Here is an 8,622-nt window from a genome sequence, read left to right on the forward strand (position 1 = left end):
ACGCTGTCATTCTATTATAGAAGTCTGTTTATATATGAATGAATATATGTATTCTAAATGTTATCCCTTCGTGTTGTACACAACTTTGTAAATAAATTTTTAAAATGCTCTGCCCGTCTCTGTGTGAGCGGTGTCTTTGTGACCCCCGCCCGCAGGACGGGCTGCGCGGCCGCGGGGGCTGGAGGGGCGCGCTCGGGGCGCGGCCGCGGAGCTCCGGTTCTCCGGTGCCGCGGAGCTTTGGGTTCCGCGGGCGGCGGCGCGGGCGGGTTCCCCGCGGTCCCTGCACCCGCTCCGGCCCTGCTCGTTGGCGGCATCACCCCGGTTCCTCCCAAATCCGACCTTCCCCGGCAGATCCGAGACTCCCGCGAGCGCGCCGTGATTTTTCCCTAAATATATTAATTTTTCTCGGCCTGACTTCAGCACTACATCCCGGCGCTGCGGCATTCCCGGCCGGAATAGGTACGCTTTGGGTCTGCGGTCGGGGCTAATTATAAGGGAAATTATTTTAAATAAAACACGTTGGGTTGATTTAATCAATGTTTACTATTTATTTTAGAGGGGAAAAAATATATATCTATTCAGGCCGTGGCCGTGCGGTGTCCGAGCGCGGATCTTTCGTTTAGATCAGGAAAATAATCAGGGTTAAAGCAGCGGTTCTTCCCCCGGGAAGGGATCGGCCTTTCCCAGTTAATTCCCAATAACTCAGCTTTAATGGCAACTGTTAAAATTAAAAATAATATACATACATATATACATACATGTGTATATATATGTGTATTTTCGGGGCTAAAATAAGGAGACAGTTAAAATGAAAAAAAAAAAGGAATTAATATGTAGCGTTCTAATATTTAAAGCGGCGCGTCGGGGGGTTGAGCCTGCTGAGATCTCGGTGTCTCCCGTGCACTGACAGTGCTTGGTGCTTTATTATATCCCTCTTCAAAAGTTGAATTTTTGTCACCTTGGAAAAGCGTCGTGGATTTCGCTTTTCCGCTCAAATAATTCGTTGTCTTTGTTAGGAAAATCGGCGGCGTAAAATGCAGGCGGGATGCGGCAGGCTCGGCTGCGGGAGGAGCTGAAGCAGGCGTTTATTTCCCCTCCAACAACCCTCTGGCAGCCGTGGATTTAACATAAATATATAAATAAAAGTGTCCTTGCTTTCCTGGTAAGCAGTAAATATTATTTCTTCCTAAGTAAATATTTATACCTCCGCATACATAGACTAAAATAAACCGAGCAGCCCCGGTGATGAGATCGTTTGAACTTTATAAATAAGGACTCGCTAATCATCTGCCGGGGACAGGGAGGACCTGCAGGGAGCGGGGACACGCGGGGCCCTGCGCGGGCACCCACGGCCCCGCGGAACCCCGCGGAGCGGAATGCGGCGGTGTCAGAGGAACGAGCTGCTTCACAGTTGTGTCTGGCTAATCGGTTTTACACAAACAGCAAATGGTGGGTGATTCGTGCGATCGAGGGGCTTTCTATATTTAGCCGATCCCCTGGGAAAAAAGAAAGGAGCCTCTGCCCGGAGTCGCTGCGAGGCTCAAGAAGCTGCTGATCCAGGGCTTCCAGAGGACACCGGATAACAGGGGCTCATTCCATTCCCCAGCCTTTGTTACTTATAAAATTACTCGCTCATATTTCCCCACATAGCAGCAATGCCTCCGCTCGGCATCTGCGCGCCGGCGGCAGCGGCACCGGCAACTTTCCTGCCCGCTGCCTCCCTCCGGGAGCCGCTTCTCCCTCCGTAACCTCCGGCCTCTCTTTCTGTCCCCCGCTGTCCCCTCCATCGCCGAGGACAGCGAGGCCCGCAGGAGAAGCCTTTCCCGGGGAAGCGGCGGCGGCGGCTCCGGGGCCGGGCGGCACGGGGAAGGCGCGGGGCTCGGGAGGAACCCCGGGATGAGCCCCCCATCCGGGGCCGCCGCCTGCCCGCAGCCGCGGGGCCGGGAGCGGCAGCGGGGCCGTGCCCGCAGCCGGGGGCTCCCGGTGGCGGCGGGGCTGCAGTGGCGCACCGGGGCCTGCGGGGGGCGCGGCAGCTCCCGCTGCGCCCGCGGGGAACGGGCGCGCCCCCCCCGGGGCCGGGAGCACCCCCGGGACCGGGAGCATCCCAGCAGCACCGGGATCCGGGAACACCCCCGGAGCATCCGCGGGACCGGGATCGCCCTCCCGGGGCTGGGAGCACCCTCGGGGCCGGGAACACCCCCGGGGTCCGGAGCAACCCCCGGGGCCGGGAGTCATCGGGGAATCCGGGAGCAATTCGGGGGATCGGGAGCGCCCCCGGTGCCTGCAGCCCCCCGGACGGCACCGAGGCGGGCGCGCTCTTGCAGCGGGCGGCACGACGGGGCGTCCCGGCAGAGCTACCGGCGGGGATCGCAGATGGGGTGTCAAAAGTCGGTCCCCAAATAGGGGAGGGTTTGCAGCCGGGACGGGAGCGGCTTTCCCGGCTCCCAGCGGAGCGGGCGCAGCCCCCACAGCCGCGCTGGGGAGAAGCGGGAGCAGCAAATCCCGGCGGGGTTCCCTCAGCCACGGGCCGCAGCCAGACAACAGAAACTCCTTCCCTTGTTCTTTCCCTTGTTTTCCCTTCCACAAACTTGTCCGCCGCATATGGCAAAACTTGACACGGCCGGTGACAGATGCCCATTAGTATAAGTCGTGTCACGTCGGTCCCCGGGGTGTGTTGGAAGTAACTAGATCCGAAACATCGGGAAAATGACCCTCCCGCAGCCCCGAGAGTTTACCCAGAACCGCCACCCCTGCACCCTCCCCGACCCCGCTCCTGATTTATTCCAATTACGGCCCCGCCGCTCCCTCCGCCCGGGGAAGGGATTTAGAATAGGATCTGCCGATGGGATCTGGCCCTAATCCTGTAAACCATCACGCTGGTTGAAAAGGGGGCGAGATGGGGCTCATCAGGGCCATTTCCTCGGCTGATGCGGGGCTCCCGGGGAACCCTCTCGTTTTGGCTGCGCGGCCGCGGGAGTTGCGCCCCCCTTTCCTCCTTCTCCGCGCTCCCCGCTCCCAACGCCGCCAATTTATAGCATCGCTGCTCTCTCCCGGGCACCGAGCGGGGCTGAAAGTTTCGGGCTAATGGGTGTTGAAAGGCTCCGGCGAGCGCTGGAAAAGGCAGGGAAAGACCTTTTGCGGTTATTTATAAACGTGTGTTTATCGCGCGTGTGTTTTTGTCTCAGTAAGCAGCCCCAGCGTTCGGGGTATCACCCCCAGCGCAGCCCGCGTGGCCGCAGCAGTGTCCCCGGAGGGGGACAGCGATCGGAGACCGCGCTCCGGAGCTGCGGGAGGGCCCAGCTGAGGCCGGGGTTACCGCAGGGGACAGCGCCGGGAGGGCTCCGGGCGGCCGGGCAGCGATGTCCTTCCCTTCTCGGTCTGTCGCACCGAGAGGTGGCCGCAGGAATCATCCACCGGTGACACCAGCCCGCTCTGGGACACGGGCACCGTTTGAGGACGGCTCTGGCTTCCTCGGGGCTTACGGGCTCGGCTCGGCGCCGGCGGTACCGGGGGATTTACCCCGCCAAGCGCTGCCCGAGCCGGCGTGTCCTGGGCCGGACACCAAGGAAGGAGCGCCGACATTTGGCTTTGGGATGAGGCACCCCTCATCCTTCGCGGGGTGTCCCGCTCCGGGAGAGAGACAGCAAGGATTGCTTTAGGGGAATCGTGGATTTACCCACACCCGTTCGGGCGCGGGTGAGGGGGCAGTCCCGGGGGATGGGGGATTTCGATGGGATTCTGCCTCTCGGGGCACCTCGGGCAGTTTCTCTTCTCTCCCTCGTGTCCGAGATGCGCTCGAGGCCTGTCCCCGCCTGCTCCGGGGAGGCGGAAAACCAGCCCGGCCATTCTCGGGGGCATTTAATCGGCGTTAAAAGGCGGAGAGTGAAGAATCACAGCGAGCTCCGCGCGCAAGGCGCGCTGCCCATCCCCGCGGCTGCGGAACAGCCCGGGCATCCCCCGCGGCGGCGACTGACGCGCTCCAACCTCCGCCCGCGGCCGGGAGCTTCCGTGCCATCCATCCCGCATTCTCCCCGAGCCGCACCCGAGCAAACATCCCCCCCTACGGCTTTCCTGAGAGGCAACTCTTCAATTCCGGGGGCTTTCATTGAATTACGTGTTACCAGTCCTAAAACATTAAGCGTTATGTACTTAAAAGATACAGAGCATAGGTATTACATCCACAGGAAGTATTTTAGTCAGTGAATGTTCAATGTAGCAGGTAGAGATGAACTTAGCACGTCTTCCAGACTGAACTGGGAACAGACTCTCCAGCCATAAAATGCACTTAACAGTCTATTTAATAGTGGCGAGGTCCTTGAAAATGCAATATCCATGCTAATCTTGCCTTTTTCTAAATCAGAAATGAAAAATAGGTCAGGAAGGTAGAACCTTCCCCTTCCATTTAAAATGTGACATTTAATCTATTTAAATAACTAAGTAAACTTTATTAATCCGGGATTTGGTAAGCAAGCCGAGGAAGCGGGAAGCGCGCGACTTCATTAAGACGGCAAAATGTGAGAGGGAGCGTCCTTGAACTCCAGGTGCGACAAAATCCCTAAAATTCCGGTTTTCTTGAGCTTCAGCGAAAAGGGAAAAACCGGACACAGGAAAACCGCCCGACCCCTCCTGTCCAGGAAAGGATGGAAGGAAAGGTCCTGCTCTGCTTGAGGACTCGGAGCATCCCCAGGGCTGGGATCCCCGGGTCGGACGAAGGAAACTCCGTGTAGCTCAGCGCCCAAAAAATGGCAGGAATTCAAGAAAAAACCCCAAACCTTCACTAATCTGTAATTACTTTATTAAGTACCAATATTTAATGCGGAAAAATAAAAATAAAATAAATCCATCCCCCTGCAGGCTCAGGTAGTGGTTTCTGACTCGTTTACTCCCGGTTTTGCTCGGCAAAGGGGAACGCGAAAGAGCCGAGGCTGCTGAGGCACGATGCTCCGTGCCCGCCACATCCCGGGCGATTCCTGGGCTCGGGATAATCTGGGAATCTGCAGATTGGGAATCTGCAATTGCAAACGCCTGCAGAGTTTGTTCCCCCGCTCGCTCCGGCACCGCAAAGGAAATTCTGCAAGAGCTGGAACTTTTTATGGCCGCAGGCTCTTCACCCCCGCCCGCCCTAGCAAAGACTTTCTTCTTATTCCGGCCGCATTTCACCCCAAATTTATGGATTTTTGCCTTGCCACCGCTCGGCTGCCATCAAGCCAGAGAGCCGGGGTGGAGCAGAGGAGGCAGCGGAGCTGCGAAGCCTCCCGAGAACGCCAAGGGTTAAGAAAAGCCGTTTATCTGCTCATTATCGGCTTCTCCCGACTCCTGAGCACCAAACCGCGCTCGTCTCCCAGGCCGCCGTATCAATGTGTCCTGAATGCCTTTTCCAGTCATTGATCTGCTCAAAGTCACCGCAGAAACACAAGTGACAGAGACTCAATTCCAGGCGACGCGCCCGATGCGAGTATTTAGAAAGCATTCAATAAAAAAGCGTTCGCGGGGAGTGAATGATTTCACCTTGCAACAAAGAGCGCTCGGCTAATTGAAATAATGCACTTGAATGTGCGGCCGCGGGCTCCTGCTCGCTAATCCCAGCTCCAGCACGGAATCAGCAATAATCTCCAAGGAAAAACCCCAAAAGTCCTCTTTTAAAAATTTTTTATTACTATTATTTTTTCCTTTTTTTTTTTTTTTTTTTTTTCTGGTAATAGTTCACAGGCAATGAGCACGGACTCGGGAGCGGCTGAGTTCTCAGCGCCCCCCGGCCTTGCTCTTTGGGGAATTCCGGGCATGGAAAATCCTGGAGGGGAGAGTAAAAGGAGAGGGCAGAGGCACTGAGATAGGAATCTGCCCTGGTGATTGCTCAGGCTGGGAAATTCACTCGTTTCAGTGCCATAGAGCAGCTCCAGCCGCTGTGCGTTCAGGTGTAACTCAAAGTAGTTCCTAATTGATGAATTTGTGGGATTATCCTTATTTTACAGACTTGTCAGTTCCAAACATCCTGTCAAAATCCGGCAATGGACGCACTTTACCCAGCAGGAATATAAATAATTGAGTACATCAGATTAGGCAAACTATATAAAATTTGATGGTCACAATCTGCCATTTTCCAAAGGATTGTGGCTCCAAACACCTCGGCAAGCCAGCAGACAGGTGTGATTTTTACCTTTATCTGTTTAAGAGAGATTTCAGTCTCTTCACACCATCCCACATGAGGCAACAGCACAAGTGGCTGAAATTATGGCAGGTGTAAGAAGGACCAGGATGTCCAAAGAATTTGTACACAAAAACGGTTGGGATAGTGGAAATCAGCATCCTGCATTGGCAAACCATCAAGGAAGAAAAGCTATCTCTGGTGTTACAAAATATTATATTTATAGTGCTTATTTGTTTTAAAAATAATCTGCACATCTGAAAAAAAATTACAAACCAATTTGATTTGCAGTAATCTCTGTTTACTTTAACGTTTCTATTGTAAGTGGTCAGACATTTCTTGACGGCATTTGTTTTTTGGAGCAGCTGTGTTTAAATCCATCACAGCTTTCAGCCCTGGGATTCCAGCCCAAGGAGAGCATTGCTGTCAGCTCACCTGGCAGGTGTGGCCATGAAACCCTCAGTACGTGCTGTTAGTTTATGGAATAATCAGTTTTCTGTTCCGTTTCATGTCCTGACCTCAGTCAGACACACAACCAGAAGAAAAGACCAGGTTGGACGGGGCTTGGAGCAGCCTGGGATAGTGGGAGGTGTTCCTGCCCATGGCAGGGGGTGGAATGGGATGATCTTTGAGGTCTCCTTCAATCCATTCCATCCTGTGATTCTCTGATTTTTGTTATGCTCTGTACTTCGTAGAGAGAATGAAAAGGGGCAAGACTGAAAGGTTTAAAAGTGAGGCCTGTGGTGCATCACTGAGAGATTCCAGAATCTTCCTGGCTGTGTGCAGACAGCCTCAAGGGATGGCCCTGCCTGAGCAGGGGTGGCACCAGATGATCTCACTGTGTATTCCAGCCTGACCCAGCCTGGGATTCCGTGCTTTGCTCCCAAGATATCGTCTCCAAGTTTTAAGGGCTGAGGGGCTGCTCCCCAGAAAAACACGAATCCCAGACTGGTTCAGGTTTAAAAGACCTTAAAGCCCATCCAGTGCCACCCCTGCCATGGCAGGGACACCTTCCACTACCCCAAGTTGTTCCAAGCCTCATCCAACCTGGCCGTGGATACTTCCAGGGATCCAGGGGCAGCCGCAGCTTCTCTGGACACCTGTGCCAGGGCCAGGAATTCCTCCCCAATACCCCATCCATCCCTGCCCTCGACAGTGGGAACCATTCCCCTTCCATTGCCACTCGTCCAGAGTCCCTCTCCAGCTCTCCCGGAGCCCCGTTATGCACTGGCCCGAGCTCTGAGATGCCCCTGGCGCGTCCCCTCCTGCCGGCGCAGCCCGCAGCGCTCCCAGCCCGGCCCCACCACGGCCATGGCGGAGCGTCCCTGAGGCGCTCCCGGCTCCCGCCCCGCGCACGCGCAGAGCCCGCCCGGAAGGCGCCGCGCAGGCGGAAGCGCGCGCGCCGGCCCGAGCCCGGTGAGAGCCCGCGAGCGGCACCGGCTGAGGGGAGCGCGGGACGGAGCGGGGGCTGAGCCGGGAGGGGAGGTGAGGGAGCTGTGCCGTGACGGGGCTGAGGGCGGTCAGGGGGCTGTGGGATAGCGAGGGTGATGGCGGTCGGAGGGACTGAGAGAGTGACGGGGCTTTGGAGTGACGAGGCTGAGGGCGGCCAAGGGGCTGAGGGGGCTGTGGGGTGAGCCGGCTACGGGTGCTGAGGACTTAGCGGGCTGAGGGGGCTGAGAGGCTGGGGGGGGGGTGAGAGAGAGCGGCTCGAGGATTCTTGGGGGGCTGGAAGGCTGAGGGGGGTGGAAAGAGAGCGGGTCGAGAATTGTGAGGAGGCTGAGGGGGCTGAAAGGCTTAGGGGAGTGAGGAAGAGCGGGTCGAGGATTCTGAGGGGGCTGAAAGGCTGAGGGGGGTGAGGAAGAGCGGCTCGAGGATTCTTGGGGGGTTGAAAGGCTGAGGGGGGTGAGGAAGAGAGGGTCGAGGGTTCTGAGGGGGCTGCAAGGCTCTGGAGGGTGAAGGAGAGCGGGTCGAGGATTCTGAGGGGGCTGAAAGGCTTAGGGGGGTTAGGAAGAGCGGGTGGGGGATTCTGAGGGGGCTGCAAGGCTGAGGGGGGTGAGGGAGAGCGGGTCGAGGATTCTGGGGGCGCTGAGGGGCAGCGGGTCCGCTGGTGACCGGGCCAGCTCGGGTGGGCTCGCAGCTCGGCCCGGTGCGAGCCTCTGGGGGCTCTGAGGAGGCCGGGCAGAGCAGAGGGGTGAGAGCCGGGGGTGAGAGGAGGAATAAAGGCGTCTCCTGACAGGGATTAGGGAAACAGCAGGCTTGTGGACAGGTATTGCTGCAACAAATGAAATCCTTCATTCAGTGTGTGCGTTTTTCAGCTGCTGAAATGTGTGCTGACACCTCTTTTAAAAGACGTTCTATTCAGGCCCGTGCATCTATGGCCGAGTTCTGTCAGATTCCCTGGGCCAGGGCTGGGTGGTTTGTGCTGGTGCTATTTATCTGAATCTTCATTGCAGGCAGTATGGAAGGATAGCGGGTTT

Source organism: Ammospiza caudacuta, chromosome 7 (assembly GCF_027887145.1).
Source record: "Ammospiza caudacuta isolate bAmmCau1 chromosome 7, bAmmCau1.pri, whole genome shotgun sequence".
In the NCBI taxonomy this organism is placed as follows: Eukaryota; Metazoa; Chordata; class Aves; order Passeriformes; family Passerellidae; genus Ammospiza; species Ammospiza caudacuta.